This window comes from Nerophis lumbriciformis, linkage group LG12 (assembly GCF_033978685.3).
Source record: "Nerophis lumbriciformis linkage group LG12, RoL_Nlum_v2.1, whole genome shotgun sequence".
NCBI classification, from domain to species: domain Eukaryota; kingdom Metazoa; phylum Chordata; class Actinopteri; order Syngnathiformes; family Syngnathidae; genus Nerophis; species Nerophis lumbriciformis.
Genome location: NC_084559.2, coordinates 16,917,666 through 16,932,299, shown reverse-complemented (window position 1 = coordinate 16,932,299; position 14,634 = coordinate 16,917,666). Strand labels below are relative to the sequence as shown.

General features: G+C 39.5%; 1 protein-coding gene and 1 long non-coding RNA gene across 3 annotated transcripts in view; one reads left to right on the top strand and one right to left on the bottom strand.

Annotated features, from left to right (window-relative positions):
* The window catches only part of LOC133623050 (uncharacterized), a 35,501-nt gene that overhangs the window by 8,178 nt on the left and 12,689 nt on the right, over positions 1-14,634 (bottom strand). Inside the window, exon 6 of one of the 2 annotated variants that reach the window (XR_009817842.2) lies at positions 2,661-2,852. The gene's annotated coding sequence lies outside the window, so the exon portion shown is untranslated. Of the gene's footprint in view, positions 1-2,660; positions 2,853-11,056; positions 11,313-14,634 lie in introns of those variants that run through there. The other variant, XM_061985978.2, reaches the window with a different exon arrangement.
* The window catches only part of LOC133623051 (uncharacterized), a 38,216-nt gene that overhangs the window by 22,359 nt on the left and 1,223 nt on the right, over positions 1-14,634 (top strand). The window lies entirely within an intron of this gene.

Sequence of the window (14,634 nt, the reverse complement as noted above, 5' to 3'; positions counted from 1 at the left end):
ACAGACAGTTTTGTCTGAGTTTTCCTCCTATGAGCAGTTGTGTCTGTGTTTTCTTCCTAGGGGGCGCTAGAGCGCAATTTTGAGTTTTGAGGTTGTTTTTTTATTAGATCGCAATTTTTGCCAGTCCTGATGTGTGTCCAGTTTGAGTTTTGAAGGTGGTCAAATTACAGGTAAAAGAGGCAAAAGTGACTGTCTTTACTAAAATTTTGTTTTGAAGGGGGAATTGCCAACTTCTTGTTTTTTGCTGAAGGATGTCAATATATGAAATGTAGGTCTAAGTGAGACCTACATAGAGGTTTTTGTTTCATGTCTCTAAGACATTCCTCCTGGAAGTTACAGGCAGTTTTGTCTGAGTTTTCTTCCTAGGAGCAGTTGTGTCTGTGTTTTCTTCCTAGGGGGCGCTAGAGCGCAATTTTGAGTTTTGGGGTTTGGTTTTTTTATTAGATCGCAATTTTTGCCAGTCCTGATGTGTGTCCAGTTTGAGTTTTGAAGGTGGTCAAATTACAGGTAAAAGAGGCAAAAGTGACTGTTTTTACTAAAATTTTGTTTTGAAGGGGGAATTGCAAACTTCCTGTTTTTTGCTGGGGGTTGTCAAAATATGAAATGTAGGTCTAAGTGAGACCTACATAGAGGTTTTTGTTTCATGTCTCTAAGACATTCCTACTGGAGGTTACAGACAGTTTTGTCTGAGTTTTCCTCCTATGAGCAGTTGTGTCTGTTTTCTTCCTAGGGGGCACTAGAGCGCAATTTTGAGTTTTGAGGTTGTTTTTTTATTAGATCGCAATTTTTGCCAGTCCTGATGTGTGTCCAGTTTGAGTTTTGAAGGTGGTCAAATTACAGGTAAAAGAGGCAAAAGTGACTGTTTTTACTAAAATTTTGTTTTGAAGGGGGAATTGCCAACTTCTTGTTTTTTGCTGAAGGATGTCAATATATGAAATGTAGGTCTAAGTGAGACCTACATAGAGGTTTTTGTTTCATGTCTCTAAGACATTCCTACTGGAAGTTACAGGCAGTTTTGTCTGAGTTTTCTTCCTAGGAGCAGTTGTGTCTGTGTTTTCTTCCTAGGGGGCGCTAGAGCGCAATTTTGAGTTTTGGGGTTTGGTTTTTTTATTAGATCGCAATTTTTGCCAGTCCTGATGTGTGTCCAGTTTGAGTTTTGAAGGTGGTCAAATTACAGGTAAAAGAGGCAAAAGTGACTGTTTTTACTAAAATTTTGTTTTGAAGGGGGAATTGCAAACTTCCTGTTTTTTGCTGGGGGTTGTCAAAATATGAAATGTAGGTCTAAGTGAGACCTACATAGAGGTTTTTGTTTCATGTCTCTAAGACATTCCTACTGGAGGTTACAGACAGTTTTGTCTGAGTTTTCCTCCTATGAGCAGTTGTGTCTGTTTTCTTCCTAGGGGGCACTAGAGCGCAATTTTGAGTTTTGAGGTTGTTTTTTTATTAGATCGCAATTTTTGCCAGTCCTGATGTGTGTCCAGTTTGAGTTTTGAAGGTGGTCAAATTACAGGTAAAAGAGGCAAAAGTGACTGTTTTTACTAAAATTTTGTTTTGAAGGGGGAATTGCCAACTTCTTGTTTTTTGCTGAAGGATGTCAATATATGAAATGTAGGTCTAAGTGAGACCTACATAGAGGTTTTTGTTTCATGTCTCTAAGACATTCCTACTGGAAGTTACAGGCAGTTTTGTCTGAGTTTTCTTCCTAGGAGCAGTTGTGTCTGTGTTTTCTTCCTAGGGGGCGCTAGAGCGCAATTTTGAGTTTTGGGGTTTGGTTTTTTTATTAGATCACAATTTTTGACAGTCCTGATATGTGTGTCCGGTTTGGTGAGTTTTGAAGCATGTTAAGGGGGTCAAATTACAGTTCAAAGAGGCGGCGGAATAATAATAATAAAACCTTACAATTACAATAGGGTCATCTGTCCCAAACGGACATTGCGGTCCCTAAAAAATACAAAAATGAGGGGTATTTTATTAACTAAGCAAAATTATCTGCCAATAGAACAAGAAAATGTAACTTGTCAAGACTTTCCAAAACAAGTAAAATTAGCTAAACTCAATGAACCCAAAAATACCTTAAAATAAGTATATTCTCACTAATAACAAGTGTACTACTATATGAGTACGTATTTTCTCTTGTTTCATTGAAAATAAAACAGCAAAGTCCATTTGGCTCTCATCTGTTTTAATTATGAGACACAATTGTGTCAAAGTCATGATTTTTTTTTTCATGCTTGAAATAAGAAAGTGTTACTTTAAAAAAAAAGTAGTTTTATACTTGTGAGGGTTGATGACACAGCTTTGCAACAGTTGATATTCTAGTTTCAAGCATGTTTTACTCAATATAGGTCATCAAATCTCAGCTACAAGCTGTAATATCTTACTGAGATCATTTAGGACCAAAACCCTTAAAACAAGTAAAACACTAACATAAAATCTGCTTAGTGAGAAGAATTATTTTAACAGACTCAAAATAAGCAAATATCACCCTTATTTGAGATATTTAATCTTACTTAGATTTCAGTTTTTTTAACATCATGACTTCCAAAAAAAAAGCACAATAACAGATACCTGTGAACAATTTCAAATATTGCTATTAAAAGTTTTTTTTTTAGTACAAATCCCCAAATTTGTGAATAGCAGGAATTTAACCCGAGCCTTACCTTGAGCCAAGTCGAGTAATCAAAAAGTCACATGGCCAAAGAGGGACAATACGGTGTCTCGCTGGTCTGCAGTACGAATAATGGATGTTCGTGTTCCTGGCTTGGGAATCTGACGTGCTCAGCGCCCGCTCTCACGTCATCCAACGATGACTCCTTACAGAGGGTGGTGCCGGCAGGAAGTCACATGGTGCACTGCAAAAAGTCAGTGTTCAAAAACAAGAAAAAATAACACAAAAATGAGGGGTATTTTATTTGAACTAAGCAAAATTATCTGCCAATAGAACAAGAAAATTCGGCTTGTCAAGACTTTCCAAAACAAGTAAAATGAGCTAACCTCAATGAACCCAAAAATACCTTAAAATAAGTATATTCTCACTAATAAGTGCACTTTTTTTAGTAGAAAAAAAAGAGATCTCTTTGCTCAGTATGTGGAAAAATATTCTTAAATGAAGTAAATGCTAGTGCCATTATCTTGACATAATGATATGCGCTCGGCATTACATTTCTTGAAATCAGCAAACTTATACTAAAAACTAATTTATTGTTCTTAATGGAAAGGCAACAAGGCAACCGCTTGTTACTCTCGGGGTCTCCTAGCCGCTCAGGCAAATCATATGGTCTAAAAATGCATTTTTCCATGGATAACATGACATCATCGCGCCAAGTGCGTGCTCTTTCAGTCAATTAGTGCACATATATACAGCCCGGCCCCCGGCCAAAAAATGTTTTATTGTAATTTTGAAGAATTCATCTGAATGTGCATGAACTATTTCTGTTCAAATTGTTTGAAATGTTAAATGTTTAAATATTAACTGTCAGTTTACTGTACTGTGCCAACTGTACTACTATATGAGTACGAGTTTTCTATTGTTTAAATTGAAAATAAAACAGCAAAGTCCATTTGGCTGTCATCTCTTTTAATTATGAGACACAATTGTGTCAAAGTCATGATTTTGTTTTTGTTTTTTAATAAAGAAATACAATCATGTGTGCTTACGGACTGTATCCCTGCAGACTGTATTGATCTATATTGATATATAATGTATATATTGTGTTTTTTATGTTGATTTAATAAAAATAAAAAATAAAATATTTTTTATTTCTTGTGCGGCCCAGTACCAATCGGCCCGGTGGTTGGAGACCACTGCCCTAGAGGGTGGGGGTCACCCACAACTGTGGTCCTCTCCAAGGTTTCTCATTGTCATTCTCATTGACATCCCACTGGGTTGAGTTTTTCCTTGCCCTTATGTGGGATCTGAACCGAGGATGTCGTTGTGGCTTGTGCAGCCCTTTGAGACACTTGTGATTTAGGGCTATATAAATAAACATTGATTGATTGATGATAGATAGATAGATAGATATTTATAAACATACCACTTGTCCCTTTCGGGGTCGCGGGGGGTTGTGCTATATATATATATATATATATATATATATATACATATATATACATATATATACATATACATATATACATGTGTATATATATATATATATATATATATATATACATATATATATATATGTGTGTATGTATGCCATCCATCCATCCATTTCCTACCACTTGTCCCTTTTGGGGTTGCGAGGGGTGCTGGAGCCTATATATATATATATATATATATATATATATATATATATATATATATATACATATATACATATATATATACATATATATATATATATCCATCCATCCATTTTCTACCGCTTATTCCCTTTGGGGTCGCGGGGGGGTGCTGGAGCCTATCTCAGCTACAATCCACGCAGTCACGGGGAGAACATGCAAACTCCACACAGAAAGATCCCGAGCCCGGGATTGAACCCAAGACTACTCAGGACCTTCGTATTGTGAGGCAGATGCATTAACCCCTCTGCCACCGTGAAGCCCCCATATATATATATATATATATATATATATATATATATATATATTAATACATTTATATGTATACACATTTATATATACCCCGAAAGGGACAAGCGGTACAAAATGGATGGATGGATATATTATTTATATGTATGTACAGTGTTTCCCACACATTCATTTATTTGTGGTGGCCCGCCACGAAAGAATTACGTCCGCCACAAATGGATTTTTCGGCTTTTGACTCGCTCGACCGCTCATAAAAGCAATGGGACTGTCTGTGAATGTTGCTTGTAGTTACACCTCCGGTGCAGTAGGTGGCGGTAGCCTACTATGCATTGTAACTCCGCCAATAGCACAGAAGAAGAAGAAGAGGGACGGATGGACGGACGGGATCAAAATACTCGCCGGCTACTTTTCATAATGATGGCGCTTCCTACGTTTCTACCTCAAACGTCCAAAAGCTGCTGAAAGCCTTGATATAGGATGCCATGGGGAAAAAAACTTAAATGGTGCCTTTTGGCGATAGTTAGCAGCTTGGTGGCTCATAGCCGGCTAGCTAACGCTTGCTAACGTGGTAGCATTGCTTCATTTTTACAGGTGTTATAGGTAGATAGGTTATAGCTGCATCGCTCGCGGCTCGTCATATATTTAACGTTAATCCGCGATTTCACCGAGCGTTTCACCGACGAGCTAACGTGTCCAAGTTATAGCCCTGTTGTCAATAAACACACATGGACTGAAGCTAAATTGTCCACTGTCCACTGCAGCATGTGAATGCAATGAAAAGAATAAAATCTGGGCCAACCAGCTGTTAAAATGTTGTCCAGGTTAATGTTTTGGCCATTAAAGGCCCTTCCTTTCAAGATTTCAACTGTGATCGGGCTTTAAACAGGTGGCTGACCTGTTCAGATGGGTGTAACTGCTACTGGTCAAATAATGTGAAATAACATTTAATTTGACATGTATGCAATGCCATTTAAATGTAATTATAGATAATAATAATAATAAATACTGTGTAGTGTTGTAAATAGTCAACGGGAAGAATTTTAGTAAGATATAAGCCATGAGCACTACACAGCCAGAAAAAACCTAGGCAGGACAAGTAAAAATATTGGGGCAAGTAGATTTGAGAAGTCGGGCAAGTAGAAAAAAACCTTAACGTTGAACCCTGCATGTGTTGAGCTGCTGCCGCTTAAGGTTAGACGGCACTGTACATAGAGCGCTTCTGCTCGTTAGTAATAAATTCTAATGTTGGATGTTCACTCCTTCACACAGATGAGTATAGAAAAATATTTTCAACGGCCGAAAAGGGCTGGACTTGGAGAGGAGGTAGGCCTACAGTCCGGACCACAGGTACGACCTGTTCAGCAGCAGCAGGAGGAGGAGGAGGAGGTTGACTGACTGTGGCAGGACACCTCTGCCTCTGTTTCACTTCATGTTGCTGGTAAATAATATGGTTGTAGTAGTAGGCTAAAGTTAAATTATTTAGTATTCACTAATTAAAGGGGCAGAGCTTTAAGAGACATTTTAGCTTTTATATTTTATAAGATATATTTTTTGTAAGAACCACAATTAATAAATATATTTCAGTGAATCACTAATTGTTCAAATCTGTATATAAATATGTACATAAAATGTTGTAATTATATTCCAACTCCGCGTTCTTCTTGGTCATCGGCGCTGCCGCCGCTGCCACCACCCCCCACCCACCGACCACACCACCACAAATAGATGCCTGTCCTGTGGGAAACACTGATGTATATATATTTTATACATGCCCGCCCAAGCAACGTTCACGGACTCTCGTATTTGCCTATCTATATCAATCAATCAATCAATGTTTATTTATATAGCCCTAAATCACAAGTGTCTCAAAGGGCTGCACAAGCCACAACGACATCCTCGGTATAGCCCACATAAGGGCAAGGAAAAACTCACCCCAGTGGGACGTCGATATATATAGATGCAATGGTTTTCCGTATTGGGACCATGATTTATGTCTTAACTTGTTCACACCTCCTCATATGGAAGGTACTTTTCCTTGTTGATGTCTCAAGAAGGGTAGAAATACAAGAACACACACACACACACACACACTGAGCTGGAATGGGCTGCATGCAGGAAACATGTGTCTGTATGAATCATGTTGTCTTACTGTCTTGCAATTCCTCTGAGAGATGTTCATCAAAGTATTCATGCCCACCACTACTTTATAGTCCAAGTATTATTGCAATTATATTGCCTGCTACTGGCGAATAACTTATTTTCTCAGGATTAAAAAACACTTTTCTTCCTTTCTGCCTTACACACTGAAGGCGTGCCACTAAATAATACAGGATGACAGACTCCTACATACATGAAAAATGCAAACAGCATTATCAGAGGGATAAATTATAGAAAAGTTTTCCATCCAACAACAAAATGAGGCCCACATAGTGTTGTCCAACCAGAGGCGTGTCGTCTGTGTGCAATAAGATTGCATAAAAAGACCCACATTCCCTGCATGGTCATCCCGCATCACTTGGTGAGCAAACTGGCTCTACTTGGATTCAGTATCCCCTATGCAACTGGCTGCTTGACTTCCTCACAGACAGATCACAGTCTGTGAGAGTGGGCAACAACACCTCCAGCGCCATCTCCCTGAGCACCGGCTCCCCCCAGGACTGTGTCCTGAGTCCACTGCTGTTCATGTTGATGACCCATGACTGCTGCGCCAGGTCCACTACTAACCACATTGTGAAGTAGTGGGCCTCATCCGTGACAACAACGACATAGACTACAGGGAGGAGGTGAACCATCTGGTTGACTGGTGCAGAACCAACAACCTGGTCCTGAATGTCAACAAGACCAAAGGAGATCATCTCCGACTTCAGGAGGCACCAGTCCAGCCACGCTCCACTCTTCATCAACGGCACAGCAGTGGAGATCGTAAGCAGCACCAAGTTCCTGGGGGTGCAGATAACTGACAATATGATCTGGTCCCTACACACCGGAGCTCTTGTAAAAAGAGCTCAGCAGCGCATGCACTTTTTGCGTCGGATTTTGCGTCCCATTCTCAGCACATTCTACAGAAGCACTATAGAGAGCCTGCTGACCAACAGCATCTCTGTCTGGACTGGAGCCTGCAATGCCTCAGACTGGAAGTCTCTCCAGAGAGTGGTGAGTACGGCGGAAAAGATCATCAGGACTCCTCTTCCTCCTATCCAGGAGATGGCAAAAAGCCGCTGCCTGACCAGAGCTTAGAAAATCTGCAGAGACTCCTCCCACCCCCACCAAGGACTGTTTTCACTGCTGGACTCTAGAAAGAGGTTCCGCAGCCTCCATAGCGGAAGTTCTGTAACAGCTTCTTCCCTCAGGCCGTAATACTATTGAACGCATCATAATAATCTCCCCAAATTTCCACCCAAAAATGGATTAACTCACTGGAATATAAAGACAATATAACCATACTTGCCAACCCTCCCGAATTTTCCGGGAGACTCCCGAAATTCAGCGCCTCTCCCGAAAAGCTCCCGGGACAAATATTCTCCCGAAAATCTCCCGGTTTTCAGCCGGAGCTGGAAGCCACGCCCCTTCCAGCTCCATGTGGACCTGAGTGAGGACAGCCTTTTTTCATGACGGGAGGACAACAGGGTGACAAGAACTAAATCATCCAGGCTAGAGATAAATTGTATTAATTAAATATATTTATTAATTTAAAAAAAAAAAACTAAATAAATTTTTACTATATTTTGCTAAAAACATCTAAATTAATTGTATTTTTATTTGTATTTTTTCGTGACTCCTTATTACATCCAGCCATAGAATTATACATTAAAATAAACATATTTCAAATAATTGATTTTAAATTATCATAATAATTCATTTAAAATGACCATATTTAATTATTAAAATAATTGCTTGTTTATCAACAACTTTAGCATTTTATTCATTACATTTTGAAACTCTCAGAAGCCAAGTTATGTTATATTCCTTAATATTTATTTATGCAAGTTTGAAGTATTAATTATCTAAACACAGCTTTGTTTGCATATTTTCAGGATGTATATATATATATATATATATATATATATATATGCATGAAATACTTGACTTGGTGAATTCTAGCTGTCAATATACTCCTCCCCTCTTAACCACGCCCCCAACCACGCCCCCACCCCCCACCTCCCGAAATCGGAGGTCTCAAGGTTGGCAAGTATGAATATAACATACATCCATAAACGTGGATGCATATGCAAAAGTGCAAAATATTTATCTGTACAGTAATCTATTTATTTATATCTGCACCTTATTGCTCTTTTATCCTGCACTACCATGAGCTAATGCAACGAAATGTTGTTCTTATCTGTACTTCAAAGTTCAAATTTGAATGACAATAAAAAGGAAGTCTAAGTCTAAATGGAAAGAATCCAAACAAACTTGAATTATAGTATTTTTTTAAATTAAAACATCCATCCATTTATCCATTTTCTACCGCTTATCCCTTTCGGGTTCGCAGGGGTGCTGGAGCCTATCCCAGCTGCATATTAATTCATAAATCCATCCATCCATTTTCTACTGCTTGTCCCTCTCCTATCGTATCCCAGCTGCACTCGGGCGGTAGGCAGGGTACACCCTGGACAATATTCACACTCACATTCACACACTAGGGACAATTTAGTGTTGCCAATCAACCTATCCCCAGGTGCATGTCTTTGGAGGTGGGAGGAAGCAGGAGTACCCGGAGGGAACCCATGGAATGTGTTTTTTCTCTGCTTCAAAGTGGTCCTATTAAGCAAAACCAACTTTTCTTACATGTTTGTACCTCTCCCGGTTGCAGTTAGTCCAGAACGCGGCAGCACGACTCTTAACAGGGGCCAGGAAACGCCAGCATACAACCCCAATTTTTGAGAGTTTGTACTGGCTCCCTGTTCATTTTAGAATTGCCTTTAAAACCTTGATGTTTGTTGCAAAATTCACCCATTTAGAGTTCGGAAATCGGTTGAAAAAATATATGGTCTTTTTTCTGCAACATCAAGGTATATATTGACGCTTACATAGGTCTGGTGATAATGTTCCCCTTTAAAGCTTTACATGGACTGACACCTCAGTATATCTCATACTTGCCAACCTTGAGAGCTCCGATTTCGGGAGGTGGGGGGGGTGAGGGCGTGGTCGGGGGGGTGGTTAAGAGGGGAGGAGTATATTTACAGCTAGAATTCACCAAGTCAAGTATTTCGTGTATATATATATATATATATATATATATATATATATATATATATATACATATACATATATATAAGAAATACTTGACTTTCAGTGAATTATAGCTATATATATATATAAATATCTATTTATTGTATCATATATATATATATAGATGAGAGAAATACTTGAATTTCAGTGTTCATTTATTTACACATATACACACACACATAACACTCATCTACTCATTGTTGAGTTCAGTGTTGAATTGTCCATCCTTGTTCTATTCTCTGTCACTATTTTTCTAACCATGCTGAACACCCTCTCTGATGATGCATTCTGCTTCGTCTCCTTGTTGTGTGCGCAGTTGTGCACTGCACTCTCTAAAAGCCCTAGATGTTATTGTCACATATGCATGTACAGTAGATGGCAGTATTGTCCTGTTTAAGAGTGTCACAACATTGCCGTTTACGGCAGACGAACTGCTTTACAAAAACGTGACTGCTGTTGTTGTGTGTCGTTGCCGCGCTGGGAAGACGTTAATGAAACTGCCTAACAATAAACCCACATAAGAAACCAAGAACTCGCTCTCAATCATTCTACAGTTATAACGTGATTGGGCAGGCACGCTGTTTATATTTTGGGAAAGCAGACGTGAAAACAGGCTGTCGACACGTCACTCAGGTCTGCCTGAATTTCGGGAGATTTTCGGGAGAAAATTTGTCCCGTGAGGTTTTCGGGAGAGGCGCTGAATTTCGGGAGTCTCCCGGAAAATCCGGGAGGGTTGGCAAGTATGGTATATCTCGGACCTCATCCAAATTTACAATCCCGCGCGCGCTCTGAGGTCCGAGAGCCAGCTCCAGCTCGTAGTGCCCAAGACCAGACTTAAAACCAGGGGAGACAGGGCCTTCTCTGTGGTCGGCCCTAAGCTCTGGAACACTCTGCCCCTCCATGTTCGAACTGCTCCCACAGTGGAGTGTTTTAAGTCTCGTCTTAAGACCCACTTTTATTCTTTGGCTTTTAACACTACGTGAGTTGGGTAGTCCTCTGTTGTCCTCTGTGTTTTTTAAAAATGTTGATTTCTATTAACTGTTTTCATTGGTTTTAACCTTTAAAATAGTTTTTAATCATATTTATTTTATATTGTTTTTATATTTATTTATTTTTTGTTTTTATTCAGTCATTGGTGGAGCTAAGGATCATATTTAAATATTATTTTTAATATTGTTGTGCAGCACTTTGGAAACATTTTTGTTGTTTAAATGTGCTATATAAATAAAGTGGATTGGATTGTTTTTGTTATTTGTGATCTGCAAAAGTGAAATCAAACCATGGTGGAGATATTTATGAAACAATCTTGCCTTCTTCTGATGTGTATTCCTGGTCTTGTTGCCCTCTCCAGGGCAGAAGGGCAGCTGGATCAAAAGAGACGCCAGAGACGCTGTACTGAACCAAAAGTTGCTTTATTACAAGCAAGTGTCATTATACAGGACTGCAGTTCCTGGAGGAGGTCAAGTCAAACATGAGGCACTCCTAACTCGGAGAAGCCAAACCAAGTGTGGGCTCCTTTGCTTAGGCTGCTGCCCCCACGACCTGACCTTGTATGAGTGGAAGAAAATGGATGGATGGATGGATGGATGGAGTTTTACATGCAGAAAACAATGCAAAATACATATTTTTCGGACTATAAGGCGCACTTAAAATCCTTTAATTTTCTCAAAAATCGACAGTGCCCCTTATAACCCGGTGCACCTAACGTACGGAATAATTTTGGTTGTGCTTACCGACCTCAAAGCATTTTTATTTGGTACATGGTGTAATAAGTGTGACCGGTAGATGGCAGTCACACATACGAGATATGTGTAGGCTGCAAGATGATGCCAGTAAACAACAGCAAAACTTTAAATGTTCCATTGAAAATATAGAACATTACACACGGCACTCAAAAATCTGTCAAAATGTTTTTAGTACGACTTCGGTAAGCTATGAAGCCACACCGCTTGATGGATTGTCGGCGCATTAAACATACAAGTATTATTATGGGGTGTGTGTATAAGGACTGCAAAATGGCACTTATTAGCAGACATATCTGGTGTTTCGTTTCGCAATATTATGCAAAATCAACTTTTCTTACCTTCTGGTCTGTATTTGGGATCTGCTCCTGAAAATGTGAGCGCGTCCGCCACTGTAGTCCGTGGCAACGCCGTAGTTGATAAGCTTCTTCTTTTTCTTTATCTTCTTGTTATGGGACATTTATCCTCCGCTGTTGCCATTTCTAATATAAAGTAGTGTAAAGTTCTTACTAGAGATGTCCGATAATATCGGCAGTCCGATATTATCGGCCGATAAATGCTTTAAAAGGTAATATCGGAAATTATCGGTATCGGTTTCAAAAAGTCAAATTTATGACTTTTTAAAACGCCGCTGTACGGAGTGGTACACAGACGTAGGGAGAAGTACAGAGCAGTTGCGTCTCGCAGTTATACTTGCCCCTCCCGAAAATCTCCCGGGGCAACCATTCTCCCGAATTTCTCCCGATTTCCACCCAGACAACAATATTGGGGGCGTGCCTTAAAGGCACTGCCTTTGCGTGCCGGCCCAATCACATAATATCTACGGCTTTTCACACACACAAGTGAATGCAATGCACACTTGGTCAACAGCCATACAGGTCACACTAAGGGGGGGCCGTATAAACAACTTTAACACTGTTACAAATATGCGCCACACTGAACCCACACCAAACAAGAATGACAAACACATTTCGGGAGAACATCCGCACCGTAACACAACATAAACACAACAGAACAAATACCCAGAACCCCTTGCAGCACTAACTCTTCCGGAATGCTACAATATACACCCAACCCCGCCCACCTCAACCTCCTCATGCTCTCCTTGAGAGAGCATGTGCCACATTCCAAACTGCTGTTTTGAGGCATGTTAAAAAAAATAATGCACTTTGTGACTTCAATAATAAATATGGCAGTGCCATGTTGGCATTTTTTTCCATAACTTGAGTTGATTTATTTTGGAAAACCTTGTTACATTGTTTAATGCATCCAGCGGGGCATCACAACAAAATTAGGCATAATAATGTGTTCATTCCACGACTGTATATATCGGTATCGGTTGATATCGGAATCGGTAATTAAGAGTTGGACAATATCGGAATATCGGATATCGGCAAAAAAGCCATTTTCGAACATCTCTAGTTCTTACTTATATCTGTCAGTAAACTCGCCATGAAAGCATTAAAACATACCGATGTAGTGAGTTTACATTATTCACCCAAGGAACTTTAGTTATTAGAGAGTTCCGTGACAAAAGTGACGTCTTGGTGAAGATTGATAATTGCTAATTTTTAGGACTGTTTTTTTAATGCCTGGCTGGCGATGGACTGACACACCCACCGCCATCGACCGCTAGCTCGTGTTGCGTTTGGACCAGTTGTTCCTCCCAGGGAATTCAAGTCACAAGTCGCTCCCAAGCTCTTTACGACACTTAAAGCTGAGTTGAAAAACCACCAGAGACAGAATAGGTATTTTGTAATATATTTGCAAAGCTTTGCATATATACATTGACAGAGACAGCATAGAACATTCGGCTCGTCCCGCTAAAATGGTCTGTCTTCCCGACCCAAAACCCTCTCCCCTCTTCCATCTCTCTAGTCAAAACACATGCACATTATCTCTCTAGTCAAAACACATTCCAAAGATCAAGGTTAACACACACAGTTTACTTGCAGACAAACAGAAAGAGAAGAAATGGAAAACACGAGCTGTTTTCAAATATGACTATGAAATAAAAGAAGTAACACTTAAATTCGGATATATGTAAATATCTGCCTCCGACACTCGCCATCGACGTAATGGGTGTGTCACGTGTAGAAAAAGACACATCAACAGCGCAAGCAGAGTTCACGCACGCACAAAGAAGCCTGTGCGAGCGCAGAGGCCATGAAAGAATGTTTTTGTTTTTTGTTTTGACGCAATAGTCTCTCACCTCCTTTATCAAAGTGCTGGGATTTACGACTTTCCGTAACCCAATGGTGGCTCATTTTGCAGTCTCACGCAATAAAAAAGCTCTAAGACTATGTCAGAATAATTGTATCAAAGTTATCGCAAAACTTTGTGTTTCAATGAGTTCCCGGCGAGCAGACAAAAGCTTGTCTTTGATCTTACCAATCAAAGAGCTTGTAAAACTCCACGGTGTAGGATGGGAAGCGACATGAATGTCTCGGTTTCTTTGATGTATTGTAATCCACAGGAAGATTTTGTCTTGACCCGAGATCAACAAAGCGGAGAGGAAGCAGGACCTGACTCCCCTCTAGGGACCTCTTCTTTGAACTGTTTTACGACCTTTTCTTTGAACTGTTTTGTAACCAAAGGCGACGGCTGTTTACGACCCCCCTCCCTTAGAAACAGCTGTTGCCATGTAATCAGGAAAAGTCCAAATAAAAGAGGAGGCATACAATCTTTCGTCAGGAGTGTGGAACACCGTACAAGGTTACAGATGTACGCGTTTCTCCTCACTGAGACAAATTTAATTCTGTCTCTGTTTGATTCCTTGCTTCTTGTCTTGTTTATTGTAATCCACAGGAAGATTAAGTAAAGAAGTTAAAAATTGTACTGATATGATCCAGTTTAAGAGGTTGTTCAAAATAATAGTGCTTACAGAGTACAAAGAAGAAGAATTATGAGAAATACTTCCAACCTAATTGAAAATAAGATCTTCTTCATCTCAGTAAGTTAATAATGACTGAATTAATTAATTAATTACATATTACAAAACTGTTGTATACTAATTCATAGATGTTATTTTATTATATAAAAAGGTCAGTAAATGATTCTATATATTTGTAAACGCTTTGAAGTGGGAAAGGGGTAGGATTAAATAAGCTTTGCTTCTTCCTACTCC